General features: G+C 33.6%; 1 protein-coding gene across 4 annotated transcripts in view; it reads right to left on the minus strand.

The window, feature by feature from the left end:
• The window catches only part of LOC134851555 (high-affinity choline transporter 1-like), a 69697-nt gene extending 58076 nt beyond the window's left edge, over nucleotides 1–11621 (minus strand). Inside the window, exons 1-2 of one of the 4 annotated variants that reach the window (XM_063867687.1) lie at nucleotides 3276–3373; nucleotides 2769–3029 (exon numbers count right to left, since the gene is read on the minus strand). The gene's annotated coding sequence lies outside the window, so the exon portion shown is untranslated. Of the gene's footprint in view, nucleotides 1–2768; nucleotides 3030–3275; nucleotides 3374–7726; nucleotides 7803–7845; nucleotides 8014–11164 lie in introns of those variants that run through there. The other 3 variants (XM_063867686.1, XM_063867691.1, XM_063867692.1) reach the window with 3 other exon arrangements.
• Nucleotides 11622–15780: the final 4159 nt, after the last annotated feature.

Raw genomic sequence — 15780 nt, forward strand, 5'->3', positions numbered from 1 at the left:
TCAATTAATAAAACAGTTTCACTGTAATTCTTGATATTATGAAAACAACCAAAATTGTCCATTTTTGAGGTATATTTTTGGTTGAGAATTTCGGAGAAAAAATTGCACTATTTTAATTCTGATGAAACTTTAAGCAACTCTATGTTCTGTTCTTTTCACTTTTCCTCTAATCTTAACCCAAATTGAGAAAAACGCGTTGGAGAATTCAAGCTTTGTTCGTTTTGTCTGGATAATTTAAATCAGCACAGAAGAAATTTGAACAGAAAATTTGAAAACAAATTGTGAACAGAGAAATTGATATCATTTGCAGGTGATATCAGGGGCGGATCTACGATTTTTCTCGAGGGGGGAAGACGGATTTTCAAAAAATTTCGAAAATTTTGTCGACCTTGTTTTTTTTCTGCAGCTCTTCCAAATCACTATAAAGACCCCATTTTGATCAAATTTTTTGCGCCGCACGCATATTTTTGAAGAAAAAAACAGGCCAAAAAAACTGTTTTTAGGCATTTTTTGGAAAATTTTGACCAAAAAATCGCGTTTTTTCGGCACACGCTCCCCCCTTAAAATTAGTATATATTAGCGCCAAAGGCGCCTTTAGAAAAATTTTAGGGTGCGTCACCAAAAATGGATATCTGAAAATAGTACAAAGGGGGCGAGGAAGGGGGTGTGGGGGAGATGGAGAGTAGCATCCATGGGGTTGATTATAGTACTTCGGTTTCTACTTTTACAAAAAACTGTGAAAATAGAGTAATCATATCACATCTACAAAATAATTGATTTTCATTGATTTAAGATAAAAAACAGTCGATTATATTAAAAACAAAAACAGATTATGATCGACTATAATGGATTATAACGGATTCATGTTTTTTTAGCCGAATCCAATAATGTGAAAAAAAAAACAATTGAAAGATAAATAAAAAAACTGAGTTGGTAAACTTACGAACTGCAGAACAGTTTTGGGTTGTGGTTCAATTTGCTTAGATTTTGCTTAAAATAGTAATAAATGATGCTATAATAAAAATTTCAAGCTTAAAAAGTTATGCCGAAAAAATAGGCAGACAGTTGATAGTCGGACAATTCAAGTTTTCCAAAAAGTAAGCAATTTACTCAAAATTAAGTGAGAGTAGTCTGAAAGATGTGGAGATTCCATAAAAACGCAAGGTCAAATTCCTACAGATTTTGAAAAAACGGTCCCATCCGCGATCGAACTCCAGACTTTATGTTCTGAATTCGCGAGCTTTGGAAGAGAAGGGACTTGGAAGGCTTTGAGTTTTCATAACAAAGCATTGTAAACATACATAAATGCCAAGTTATATCGCAAAATAAATAAAAACATCGGGCCGGGACTCGAGCCCCTGACTTGTCGCCTGTTAGAAAAAATCTAGTTATTGATAACCATGCACTTGCTCTCGTTGTATATTCAGGTTTTGACTTAGTTGCTTGAGAAAGGATTGGCACCTTATAGTCTGAAAACAAGTCAGGAAAATTCTTTCCTTAACGGGTGTCATTTCCAAAAACATTTAATACAGCCCGAATTATGACTGAAAAGTCTTAAAATTTTGCAGCAACAAATTTTGTTTTAACCAATTTTGTTGCAACCAGGCGCGGGTCTAGAAGTTTCTTGAAGGGGGCGGATCTTCAAAAAAATTTTTGAAAATTTTTTCGACCTTTTTTTTGAAAAAAGGCCAAAAAAAAGGCGTTTTTAGGCACTCTTTGGATAATTTCGACCAAAAAATCACGTTTTTTTGGCGCGCGCTCCCCCCTCAAATTTAGTATAGATTAGCGACAAAGGCGCCTTTAGAAAAATTTTAAGGTCAGTCAGCCAAAAATGGATATCGCACGTACAAAAGGAGAACCTTTGGTCGGCTGGGGGGTCGAATCCCTGAGAGAGAGAACGTCCGCAACCCCCCGCCCCCCTAAATTCGCTACTGGTTGCAACTAATTTTGCGAGAAAACTCTTGAAGTCTCGTATCATTTTGTGGTCGGAACAAAAACAAAATCATATTTTTCAGGGTTTAAGGGATTTGAGTGCGCGTTTCTCGTTCAAACTCAGTAAAAATGGCAAAAAGACACATTTATAATAAGTTCTAAGGATGCTCGCAGCTACAAATGGATGTCAAAAATGGTGACTTTTTCTGGCGAAAATGGCAGTGAAGCTGGAAAGCAATCATGTGCAAGGGCGGATCTAGGATTTTCTCGAGGGGGGGGGGGGCGGATTTTCATTTAAAAAAAAATTTGACGACCTTTTTTTTTTTAGGTCGACCAAATTGATTTTTCGAGCTCTCCCAAAGCACTGTTTTGCCCCTATTTTGGCAAAATTTTCTGCGCCGCAGGCAAACTTTTGAAAAAACAGGCCAAAAAGGCGTTTTTAGGCACTTTTTGAAAAAATTTGACCAAAAAATCGCGTTTTTTCGGCGCGCGCTCCCCCTTCAAAATTAGTACATATTGGCACCAAAGGCGCCCTTAGAAAAATTTTAGGGTCGGTCGGCCAAAAATGGATTTCTGAAAAAGTATCAAAGGGGGACCCTTTGGGTCGGCAGGGGGTCGAATCCCTGAGAGGGGGAGTCCACCCCCCCCTAAATGTGGTTGCTGGTTCGAAACTCGCGCGTGCGGTATTATTTGCGGAGTATGCAATAGCTTAGTAAGCTAAGTGTTAAAAAACACCTAGACAAGGCTCCAAAACGTGCTCCGAAAAGAATTCATGTGAATGAAAAATATAATTTACGGTTTTGAACAAAAAAAAGACTTCATTTGAATAAACTTACTCGAAGTTGTTGGTATGTTATCAAATAAAAGTCGTAATCTGCAATAAAAGTTTCAACCCCGTTTCTGCTTGGATGCTGGTCGTAAGGATTGATTAGTAAAGAGGTCACCGCCCCTTGAAGATAATGAACAGTCGTAAAATAAGAGCAGAAGAATGCAAAAAGAAGGTAAAGCGAGCGACGAACTAGCCAAAAGGAAACAGTCTGATTTCAGATCACTTTGGCATAATCCTTCAATATTGCTATTTTTAGTTCAGTCTCCTTCTAATCAGATTAGGCGCAATTTAGGATGAAGGTTACTTATATTTCATTCAAAACGCATAACTTCTTAAAAAGATCAAACGATATTAAATTTCAGCTGCAATTATTAAACTTATTTTGTCGTATGATTAAAAAGTTTTAAGGAAACTATATTAAAAACTAATAGTAAATTGAAACTTAACTTTCTAAAGTTTGTCAACTTGCTTTATTTTATCAGAAAATACTCGAAACAAATCCATCCTAAAATACCCTTTCTTATATACTCGTAGTGAATAAAAATAGAAAAATAGGTCCACAAATTGGATTTAAAGTGGCGGCTGTTTAAGCCAGGAGGTGTTCGACCGGAGAAAAAACGGGGGGAAAAATCAATTGACAAGAGAGGCGAAAGAGCTCTTTAAAGACACAATCAAAAATCAATTCTATATTCAAAATAAATGGGGGTATTTTATGGGGAAAATGAAATGAAGGCAGAAACATGAAGTGTTGCACAAATGAATTATGAATCACGCCTTGTTTTTTGAGAAGATTACTTAGAGGTCAAATTGAAACTCAGGTTTTGTGACACTTTCATTTTTGCTTTTGCAAATATATTTTTTCATTATTGTTCCGACTTTTGTAACGAAAGTAACGGAATATTTGTGCTCGGGTTGGTTTTTTTCTTTAGACAAGTTTCGACTTTTCGACTTTTCGTTTAATTTCGAAATTTGAAAGATATTTTACCTGTGATCATTTTTCGTAAAGTTATGGGGGTTTAAATAATGCCATTTTGGCCAATTTGGGACAATTAACGCACTATATATTTCGCGCTATTAACGCGTATACGAGACTTAATCCGTCCTAGAAATCCTTCAAATTTGGTTCAAGGAAGCTTTTATACCATAAATGATTTGTTAATAGGAGCAAAGTCTATCACATTGTACATAATATGGCGTGTGGGGGGATGTTTTTCTCAATCTCATTTTTTTAAACAAAATTTGAATTTTATTTTATTACAACTAAAAATTTCGTGTTATTACTGTTCCATAGACCTTAAAAGGCTGTCGGAACATTCAGGGCTTCGCCCTGATACGAGCAATCTTGTTACAAGTTAGAAGAAATAAAAGAAACTCGATGTTTTTGCAGCCCAATTGTCCCATTTAGCAAATTTTTATAGCATAATTTAGTGAAAACTATAGAACTCGGTGTCAATAAGCACAAATTTTTGTTGAATAACGAAAAGGAGCGGAGCGGAGCGGAAAAATACCAGATAGAAAGTTTTAGATACTTGTAAGGTTTTTTTCGAACATTTGCCTGCAATTACAACAGATAAAATTTAGTCATACAAGCTGAATCGGGCTATAGTAGTGGATAATCTTGTCAGGTAGAAAACCACATAAATTACTATATTCAGGACTGGATCCACAATTTTATGGTGGATCGGATTATCCGACCCAAATCGTGAAATTAAAGACCAGACCAGACCTTGAACAAACTTAGGTTTGGGAAGCTTGATAATGTTTTCTTGAGCTGCGATTTTGAGAGAGCTCAGAAAAATCGATTAAGCCAAACTAAAAACACTGAATAAGCATTTTAAAAAAATAATATCCAAATCAGATAATTTCGTATTTTTTGAAAAAAATTAGTCAATTGTTTTTAGTTTGGTTTGTTTCCGAGTTTTCTTAAATAGAAGAAAATAATGCAAGAAGTGTGTGAACTACTTATGAAATTTAGCAAGAAATTGACACAATATGTATTGCACCGAGATACTAGCTATTGCGAATAAAAAATTTTGCCGGAAAAATGCAGCATCTGTGCGTTTCATGGTCAAAGCTTTCAAAATTTTCTTATTTTCTTATCTCAGTTAAGATAAAAATTACTCAACAGATTTCAGGCACACTCAAAATTTGGTTAAAGAAGTACCTCGGTTGTATTTTGTTTTACTTCAGTTAAACTGAGTTCACGTTACCTTTTTTCTTACGGTCTATTAAATACAATTTTCATTATTTTACTAGAAATGTGACTGCACTATCTTTTGGAGAAATTTCATCCTCTCTAGACAACGTTTTATTATGTTTATAAATTATTGATTGCTTGTTGCCCAAAAACCGGGTTGACTAAAACGCTTAACATACCATTTCCATTCACGGATAAATGGCTTTTCATAGAATTTTCTTGCGTTTATTCCATGTAAAGATAAAAAAGCATGGCAGATCTGTGATTAGAAGTCTTCCACACACAAGCAATTAAAGAAAATTTGATGGGAAGGAACTTATTCAAATGTGATTCAAACGACATTGAAAAATTTTAAAAACTTGTCCCAGTAACAAAAAAAACAAGTTCAAAATGTTTGGTTTTTTTAGTCTAAACTTCGAGCGAATAAAGCGAGCGAATAAAAAATTCACAAAAATTTAAAAATCTGCATGCTTTTTTTGATTTTGTAATGATTTATTTTTGTTCTTTCTTGAATCAATTTTTTTCAAAAACTGTTGTCCAGTTTGCCTATTTTACTATGAATGTCGAATATGCTTAAGTTTAAATTTTTGCTCAGATCCTGATCAGAGGCAAGAAACGAGACACTAATTTGAAACACTTTTTTTTTGTGTTTGTGGGTGTTTTTAAGACCAAGGCAGGATCAGTCTGTCCTTTTCTCATTTCATATGGTTTTAAATTATCCGGAAAAAAATTTAGTTCAGACGAAAAACCTTTATTCAAGTTAAAAGAAGTATCATTATTGTTAGTGACATGAACGAGTTGTGTTCAGAAACGATCCGTTTATCGATTATACAAGATTAAACCCTTTAGTAGTATACATTAGCGTGTGTGTGTGTGTGGGTGATGTGAGAAGGCTAAATTCAAGGGAAAAAAAGTTCACATATTTTTTAGATTATTGCAAATTTTTCAACAGAAAAAAAGAAGAAAAACAATTATCCAACTAAAACCATTTAAAATTCAACCGGTTTCGACTTCTCCAGGCAATGATAAGAATCTTAAAAAATTAATCAGTCATTATACTTATGTTTAAAAGGTGAAAATTATGAAACGGAACAGACACAAATTTATAATAGCAACAAAGTCAAAGGGCTGCAATTGTTGTTGAGCAAAGTTTTTCCGCGAGTTTTGAATTTTAAGATGAAGGAGTTAGCGATTTCCGTCTTCGGATGTTTCATGAAGATTTTGAAGTTAGTTCTTGTACTTGTTTTTGTACCTATTCATGTTACATAATCTGAGTATGATCAATTCGTATAATAACTGCCATGCCAAAAAATTAGATGTCTTGTTTAACCTCTCCTACCGGCAAAATTCTGCTGAATAGATACTTTTGATTTTCTCTCAGAATTGGATAAAGTCAACTAGGAATTGAGCAATAAAAACAGATATCTGGTCAGTTTTGACGTTATTTTGCCTTTTACCAACATTCCCGTTGAGAAAACTATCGTACATACTCTCAAAAAACTACCAGAAGATTTGCTTCTCAGCCTTGAAACAGTGAAAATGCTCCTAGAGATGGCTTTTCTCTAACTTCCTTCTATACGTGCAAAACGTGGAGAAAAACAGAAGGAATGGCAATGCGAAGCCCTCTTGGTGTCTTTGCAGTTGACATGGTAGAAAAAGAGATACCAAGCTATGAAAACAAACCAGAGGTTCACCAGCATTAAGTTGATGACTGTTATGATATCGTTGAAACCCTACTTTTCGATGTTAAATTGAGCGGAACGAGTGACAGTTTTTCAACATCCCCGTAAGTGAAACCCACCAACACGGGTCTCTACATACCGTTCTCATCATATTGCGATCAAATATACAAAGAAGCGGTCCCCAAAGCATTTTTTAAGAGAGCTTTCATGATTAGCTCTCATTACTACAATGTCACCGCAGTTTTTGACAAAATTTTTCAATTGTTACACAAAAACGGGTATCGTGACGATCTTCTGATCAGAATAAACAAATCAGTCATTTGTAGTGGCAAAAGACAAAAAACATCAATCTTTCTGACAATTCTGACAAAAAAAACGCGTTTTGAAATTTACCATTTTTCGAGACTATCCAACATATAACAACATCAATAATACGGGCTCTTGACAGATCTCTGGCAAAAACTACGTTTTTTTCAGTGTTCGTCAGCCTCAAAACGTTCTAACTTTTCAAGAAGAGAGATCAATTGGCACCATCATGGCTTCATCAGTTATTTATGAGTATTCCTGCCAGGAGTGTAATGCCTCCTACAGTGATGTAACCAGGCGTAAGTTGATGTACCAGGGTCTCTGAGCACATGAATTCCAGAGGCACGTAGTAAGTGTCAAAACATTCCCATGCCCCTAGAAGAACTCACTTCAAAATCCTCATGAAACATACGAGAAAAAAATCACCGAATCCATTATCTTAAAGTTTAAAACTAACGGAAAACTATGCTCAAAAACGTTTGCAATACTTACCCTTTGTTGCTATTTTAATTTTTGTTCTTGTTCATTTTCATAATTTTCACCTTTTGTACATAATTTTAATGTCTGTTTGTTTTTTCAGATTCTAATCAATACTTGACGAAGTCGAAATTGACAAAACCGGTAGCATTTCAATTGGTTTTTAACTGGATATTTATTTTACTATGATCTGGAGACTCAGCACAATACGTAGAAGAAAAAATAACAGTTTTAAAATGGCCATAAAGTGCAGCCTTGATATACAATCAGGTTGTTGCGTATAGGACCACCGCTTTTTCTTACCAGTCTTTTATGAAAGTTGAAGTTTTTACCTCAAGCCAGCTGGTTGTATATAACATCAAAAGCTTAAAATCATAACTTCAAATATCACGAAGTGTCAGAAGTTAACGGTAGACTCTTACCAGTATCTTATCAAATTACAGGATAACTTCGAGCTCAAACGAAAAGTGAGGTCTTTCAAATATGCATCAGAAGAGTCAATTTTGTGCCATTTAATACAATTAATGGCAAGTCATTCTTTTGTTTGCGGTTTTGCAGATGAAAGGGAATTATTCATTAAGCAATTCATTTCTGACTTTGAGGACAAATGCAATAAAAAACGATGAAAAGTTTCGCCTTTGGGGTAGGCTTATTTGATTGAAGACCGAAAAGATGAATTATGCATTTCATTTTGAACAGGATGTACCCGATAGGCATATTGAATTACCGGGTTTTAAAAATCTGGGTCCTTCCCCCGAAAAATTTCCATTTCACTGCCAAACCATTCTTTCTAATTTTATAGAATTAATCGATTTAAAAAGAAAATCAGAACCACCCAATTCGAGGATAACAGCTGAGCTTTAATTATGGTCGGGCAGCCAATATCCTTTGCTTCAACGGAAACCGCCAATGGCAAATGTCATCTGCTAATACGTGACAGTACCGTTGATAGCACTGTAATTCTGACCGCAATTCTTTGGGCTTTTTATTCCAAATTTAAGAATTTATTTTATAAATAAATATTTTGAAGTTGAGATTTTGGGTGGCTGTCACACCTTGGTTCAACGGAAGCAGTTTTTCTCACAATTGCAACAATAAAATTTGCAAGATCATGGATTTATAAAATTCAGAAGAACTGCAAAAAATCGCGTAACAAGGAAAGTTCCTGGTATGGAAAGTTCAAGCCAATTGGACGTCCCGATAAAGTTTGCAAGATTATGGATATCTAACGAAAAATCCAAAAAGTTCAAATTTTTGGCTTTTCTTCTGTAATTTAAGTGTTCAAGTGGAAATCGTCATGGCAAAAAATTTAAGTATGCTCAATTATATGAAATTATGTCACCAACTGCGTGTTTGTTGCAACGCAGTTCGCAGTATATTTTCAGTGGTTGTGTTGAGCCCGGAAAGTCACAGTGTTCGACCGCCTTTGATATATTAAAAAAAAAACATCTTTTTTTCTCCTAAAGACCTTAAATGCGCCCCCTAGAAGAGACTACGATGATATGAAAACAAAGATTGGTATCTTTTACAGAAACAGCAAGACTACTCATATCAGGGCAAAATCCTGAAGGTTTCGACTGTCCTACATCGCCAATCACAAGCTTTTTGGTTTAAGAAAATTAAAAAGAACAAGAAAAAAAACTTTTCAAATTTTCATCTCTAAAATTTATCCCCCACCAAGCTATTTAAAAAACCAAGTAGTGTATTTTGCACGTGGTAATGTATAATAAAAAGCAAGGGAAGATTTAATTTTCCCTTCCGTTTTGATAAAACGAACCATATCGCGCGTTAGTTGTCCCAACTTGAACTATAGTCGTCAAGTAGTCTCAAAACTGAACCGTTATAATTTTGCAAAAAAGATCCCATGTGAAATATATTTTAGATTTGAGCTTAAGATACTTTTCAGAAGACAAGAATATGTCAAAAACGCTTATTTAAAAAATCGAAAATTGACTGAACAAAAAAATATTCCAAATTTTCTTTAAAAAATTGGAACAAAAATAACTACTTAAACAAACAGAAAAAACCCATGAGCGAAAAACAGTGGAAAAATCATCAGCCGCCATATCAACTATCTGCGATACCTTAGAGCTCAAAAACAGCTGTAATTACAGCAAATTTCGGGTTTAAAAAACATGCAAAATACACTCCCATTCTCCTAACGTTGAAATCAGGTTTTTAAACAACAGGATGCAATGTATCAAAACTGAAAATTTAAAATAATTAAAATAATTGAAACGGTTTGTCCAGAACTCTTTTCAAAAGTTAGAACTTACCTAATTGTTCAACGGTTAGAAGTAAAACAATTTCCACCCAGCCATCTTTCGTGGCTAATTAAAACTTTGATTTTCTGGCAGCCGAATTTGGTCTCGCAGTGCAAATAAGCACTGCTTGAATAATGTTTCAGTGAATATCCAGTTCTACATCAAACTCCGTATAGTGCCACTTTCACTCTGATCAGAGTTTAAAAAAGAAATAAATATCAGAGTAGTGTACACAGAGGCGAAGCCTAGCTTCGCACCTTTTGCAAAACAACACAAAAAACAGCAATTAAATAAAAAAAAATGGAAAAAATTCAGAAATAGCGAAGTCTATCATAAAAAGGTTTAAAAAAGTGTCAAAAACTCAAAGAAAAAACTAACTTAAAAACTGATAAAAAATATACTATCCCACCAATCTCATCAATACACACAAGCAGAAAAAAAAACAATTTTGCTCATCAAATGACGAAATATGAGGCCAATAAATCGTTATAAAAAAGAACAAAAATTATCATCAGAGAAATAAAAACAAAAAAATGAAATTAAAAAAAAAAGACATAAAAACGAATAAAAAGTTGTTAGAATCCGATCCCCTTCATTACACACTAATTACACATTTTTTTGCTCATTAAAAGACGCAATGTGTGAACAAAAAGCCGAAATAATATAGTCCGAAATTTATTTAACCCAGACAAAAAAAAAGAAAAAAAACATTTAAAGAGGCAAATAAAGATTTTTTTTGTAAAATTACAACCAATCTAAAAACAAATTTTGAATAAGGAGGTATTTTAAAATGCTAACATGCTCAAAATATGTCTGTTGCAGTTTACAACAGAAAAACGACTGCTGCCCTTTAAAGTGCAACGTGCTGAAAATGGAGATCTTCAAATTGGAGATCATCCTGTGGACAAAGTTATTTACGGGAAAAAAGTCTAGAGCCCGATTGCAATACCCTTGCTTATCGCAAAGGTAAATAGTACTGAATCATCAATAGATAATCAATGCTATTTTTTTCAGCAGAATCAGAGATAGTTTTTGGTTAATAAACTGCACTAAACGAGGATGTTAACCACCTTCGAGCCCTTTGCCTTCCGCTCTCAAGCTTTCCGTGTGTTACCTCTCAGCCACCTGCTATCAAGAAACATGTGAAAAACATAGCGCAGATCTCACAAGCACACAAGCAAAACTGAAATTTTAAATTTATCACATAAAGGCACATAAATTTATCTCTGGACGGTCTGGTTGAAAAGTTTTTTTTTGATATTACGCATATGCTTTGATAAAAACAGAAGCAATTTTTTTAAAATTAAAAATGGTGCTCATCATATCTGGAGCTAGGCCAAGGTCATCATAGTTAAATTAATTCAAAAACTTTTTCAATTTTTTTTTGTTATTATAGGTTTCTAACAGTATAATGTTTTTCATGTCCAGCTAAAATTTATAGCGTAGTCGGGGATATTTACGATTAAAACTAACTTACTGTATCAGTTAGGTTCTGCTGTAGCGATAAAAATTGCTGATAAATTTCGCCCTGGTTTGGGATAAACAAAAGCGTTATTATAAGGTACTGATAATCGTAACAACACACGGGTGAAATTTACGAGGTAGTTAACATGAAAGTGTTTTATTGAAACATTTTATTAACCAGCTATATCAAAGTTGACACCAATTACTACAAATATGTTGGTGTAACATCAAAATTAGAGACAAAATTTATGACTCTGTTCTGAATTTAAGCTATAAGTTGGAGCAGATTGTAATCAGATTCGGACCAAGTAAAAGTTCTGAACTCCTTCAGTAAGATTGACAAGTCAGATATCCTCACAGAAAACGTCAATCACGGAATTATCCTTGTACAACAAACACAGGTAGAAGTAACCTATAGACGGATTAATTCAACGTGTTTGACCTTCATTGGCACCTGTGTTTATGGTAAGTTGAAAGTGAGCTGCGTGCAAGGGACGTTTTAAGGGACGTTTTGAGAGCTTTTTTGAAGTAGTTTTTAAAGAGATGATAAAACCGATGATTAATATCATGTGGTTGGTTTTTGTTTTACGGATAAATAAGTATTTTCAGAAAAAACTAAGCAAATCTTGGAACATGAAAATAATTTTTAAAGAGATAATAAAACCGATGCATTAAAATCTGGTGGTTGGTGATTACTTTTAGGGGTAAATAAGTATTTTCAGAAAAATAAACTAAAAAAATATTGGAAAAGTCTTTTTCATGTTCCGGAGTGTAATGATGTAATTCATACTTTTGCGAATTTTTTTGATTTTCTTTTTTCGAGTTTTTGCGATTCATGTGAGCTTCGGAAGTATAAGACCTAAACATCAAGAGAAAAACAAAGCTTCGTATAAATTCATCGGTAAAAATGGATATTTTTACTGACGTTTGGCTGATCAGATTGACATGAATTAGAATGTTCTATGGATCTAATAAAAGATAACATAGAAATGATTTGCTACTGAAATTAATCACACCATACACACAATTCTTTCCGGGAATAGCTATTTTTGTTTTAAAAATCTAATTCCACGCTTAGGAAGAAAAAATGATTTTTCAATTTATTCAAAGCGTGATAAAGTATCATCTTAAAATAGTTGCATAAATTGGACAGCAAAAAATTTACTAAACACTGGAAAAATATTGAAAAAGAGTAATAATTTTTTTCAGCAAAGGATATTGAACAAACATCAATCGAGATCGAGTCCTCAACATGAAAACCAAATTAAAAACTGGAAAAAGGCAACATAAGTTATTTAACGGTCAAACTTCAAAGCTTGTAGTTTTAGTTCGATTCCTAGCAAGCCAAATAAAACATCGTCGGTTGCAGTAACCAGAAACTGGAAAACTCAGGCTGATTGACACGTTGATAAATTGGCGCTTTCAACTTCACATGGCAATCGTGAATTCTTTTTTGAAAAAAGTATAAAAATAGCCATCATAAAAACTTGGGTCCGAAATAAACCGACAATTTCATACTGGGACTCGAAACTACTGTGACGTAGAAAATATAAGTCTCACGCACTAACCACTCAGCCACGAACACGTAGTCCTTAACAAACACTAGCCATAAATTGAAGCCGAGAACAGATGATATGAAAGTTCCAATGCTAACATCATAATTATAGCAAGGCACAGAAGTGAACATTTTTAAGGAATACTTTTATTAGCAAGTTAGGTTAGAAAAAAAGAAGGTTCGTACTAAAACACTAGCTGCGCGCTAGTGTAAACATTGGGGAAAGAAGCAGCACAACTTTCTCTACGTTCAATGACACTGAATAAAAAAAACTTTAGCAAAAAAAAACATATGAAATCCGTTCAGTTTCAATACCATCAGGTGATAAATTTGAATTAGCTAAATTGAAAATGTTCAGAAAATTTCCTGTCGATATTCAAGCCGTGTAAGACTCTGCTGCAATCGAGCTTTCTTATTACTACCCTAGCCGAAAAAGACAACAAACACAGACAAGGAACCACATAATCAAACGCATGTCATCATGATTTTGAGTCAGCTGGAATGAAATGTTCGCCATATAATTTATTTTGACCAGACTGACCAAAACTCATTTTTTTTGTATTTGTACGTGAATCTGCTCGATGTCAGTCACTTTGACAAGAATGCGAATCGAAGCTAAGAAGATGATCAAGTAAACTACATAACGTAATGCTAATTTTGCAATTTCTGGGCGCAATTTTTCAATAGTTCTCACGATCAAACAAATATAGCCGGTTACTGCAGATGTAGCACAGAATGTTCCGACCATCGTCTCAAAAAATACAATTTTTTTCTCAAATTAGAGTAGCCTTTTCGGTGTGATGTGATAAAAGCTTCAATACGAAAAATTAAAACTTCGGCGTTTTCGACAGTCTTAATAAAATACTCAAATTGCACAACAGTTTTCTAGAAAAATGACTAGAAAAACCAAAAAAAAAATCTTGCAATTTTGATTTTTTGAAGTTCTTGCTTCAAAAAAAGTTCTTAAATACAAAAAAAAAAATTTTACTCTTCCCCTGAGTAAAACTAAGTTTTTACGGCTGAATTAAGCGTTTATAAGCATTTCAGACATTAAACTAAGCTATTGCAAGCTTATTTCTTTGCCCGAATTCAAACAAAAAAAATTTTCTCGACACGTTTTGAATATAGTTCGAATCACGACTAAAAAGACATTTATATGATGTATCATTCAAATAGACTTTTCTTATTAAACGAGCGTTTTTTTTTGTGAAAATGATCGATTTGTGTCATATTCTGTGCTTATATGGTTTGTCATTTGTTTATTTACAATGTTTGTTGTTATGTTCAACAAAAGTTCAGTAAGTTTTCAGTCTAAATTATTTAATTGAAGTCTCAGAACTGATTTTTTTTACTTCACGGGTTATTGCAGTGGCTAGTACAAGCAACCATCTTCAAACTGACCTACTTGGAATCCCTCTGAGATCTTTTTCCTTCTCAAGCAAAACTCAAATGAACCTTTTCATGCTTTTGATCACGACTTTTCACACACTTAAAACAATCCAATACTAAATGATCTGTACAAAAAGCCAGCTCAAAAACAATTTCCTCATTAGTTTCCAAGTGGAAAAAAAGTAAATGAAAAAATCGAGTGATGAATCAGCATGCAAATGAACTCTAATAGATTTTAAAAAATTGTTTCAACCATCTGGATGATCTCCTTACTAAATTGATTTTAGGGGGTTATTTTTTTTGGTTCAAAATATTTTCGACCAGCTCTTTACTGACCAGCTAATTTCAAAAAGAAAATGGAGACAGTTCAAAACAAAGCATCAGTATGTTTTAATTTGTTTTGGCATTTTGATGAGCCAGTGACAAAATAACTTTACACTCAGAAAGCTTCATTTCTTATGCAACGAGAGAAAGCATCGAGTTTCTCTTGTACAAAGCTGTGTTAAAGAAGTTTTTGAAAATCTAATATGCAGACGTTTAGTGATATAAAACCCAGATATTAAAAAGGATCTGACCACTTTAAAAAAAATACAGCATTTAAGGTCCTCAAAGAAATGTCAATGTTAGTGAGAGGTGTTTCGAGAGAACTATACAAACGCGTATAAAATTAGTGAATTAGTTAAAATAGGCAACATTTGTTATCACAAAATGAATGAAAATCAACAAAAAACGTTTTTTGCACAATACTTGTAAACTTTTTTAGAGTTTGAAAATTGTCATTGAACGCAAGGAAACAAAAGTCAATAGTGACTTTTTTTTATAAGTTTCGAATTTCACAGAAAGAAGATAAGCCCTTAAATCTCTGTGAGTTTCATGATTATTTTGTGAATGAATTTTATTGGAACAATTAACCCAATTCGATTAAACTGGATAAACCGATAACTGTTTTATTCTGCTGAGAAATCAAAAATTTAAAACCATTTCCGAAACTACAAGTCACTCAGATTTTCTCTGACTTTTTTACAATTTGCTGTTCGAAAATGGTATTTGCCTTCCTTTTATAAAGAGGCGAAATTGCACTTCGCATACACAAGCCAAAATATGACCGATAACGCTACTGGGAACAACTGAATGAGTAAAAATTTGAGTTTAAAATTTTTTATAAGTGACGCACGCCAATTATGTGTCTACATAGTTGCTAAGTGAAGCAAGCCAATTACGATGCATAAGCAGTGCCAGTTATTTTGAAAAAAAAAGAAATTAACGTACTAGCATGCCTCAATTTAAAGAGCGGAGGTGCCCAGGTTAGAACCCTCCTATTTTGTTCCGGGTCTCCTTCTCTACCTCTACGCTACAGATCCATGACATCTTGAAGTTAAAGTGCTATGTGTAATATACTAATCTGAATTAATATCCTCAGCATTGATTGTACTTGATAGCTGGTTACTGATCAAAATGAACAAATTTTGTCGCAACAATATTTGTGACTTACGTTGGAAAAAAAAGAATTTAAACTATAACACAAGATTTGCGTGTGTAAACAAAAGAAAAAAGCCGAATTTAAAAAGATTTCAAAACCCAAACAACGCGATCAAATTTGTAAAAATTTTTCCTTAAAATTTTGATTAAAACACCATTAAGACCTATTTAATTGTGTTCACTACATTCATTGAAACTTAATCAGA

This window comes from Symsagittifera roscoffensis, chromosome 7 (genome assembly GCF_963678635.1).
Source record: "Symsagittifera roscoffensis chromosome 7, txSymRosc1.1, whole genome shotgun sequence".
Taxonomy (NCBI): Eukaryota; Metazoa; Xenacoelomorpha; order Acoela; family Convolutidae; genus Symsagittifera; species Symsagittifera roscoffensis.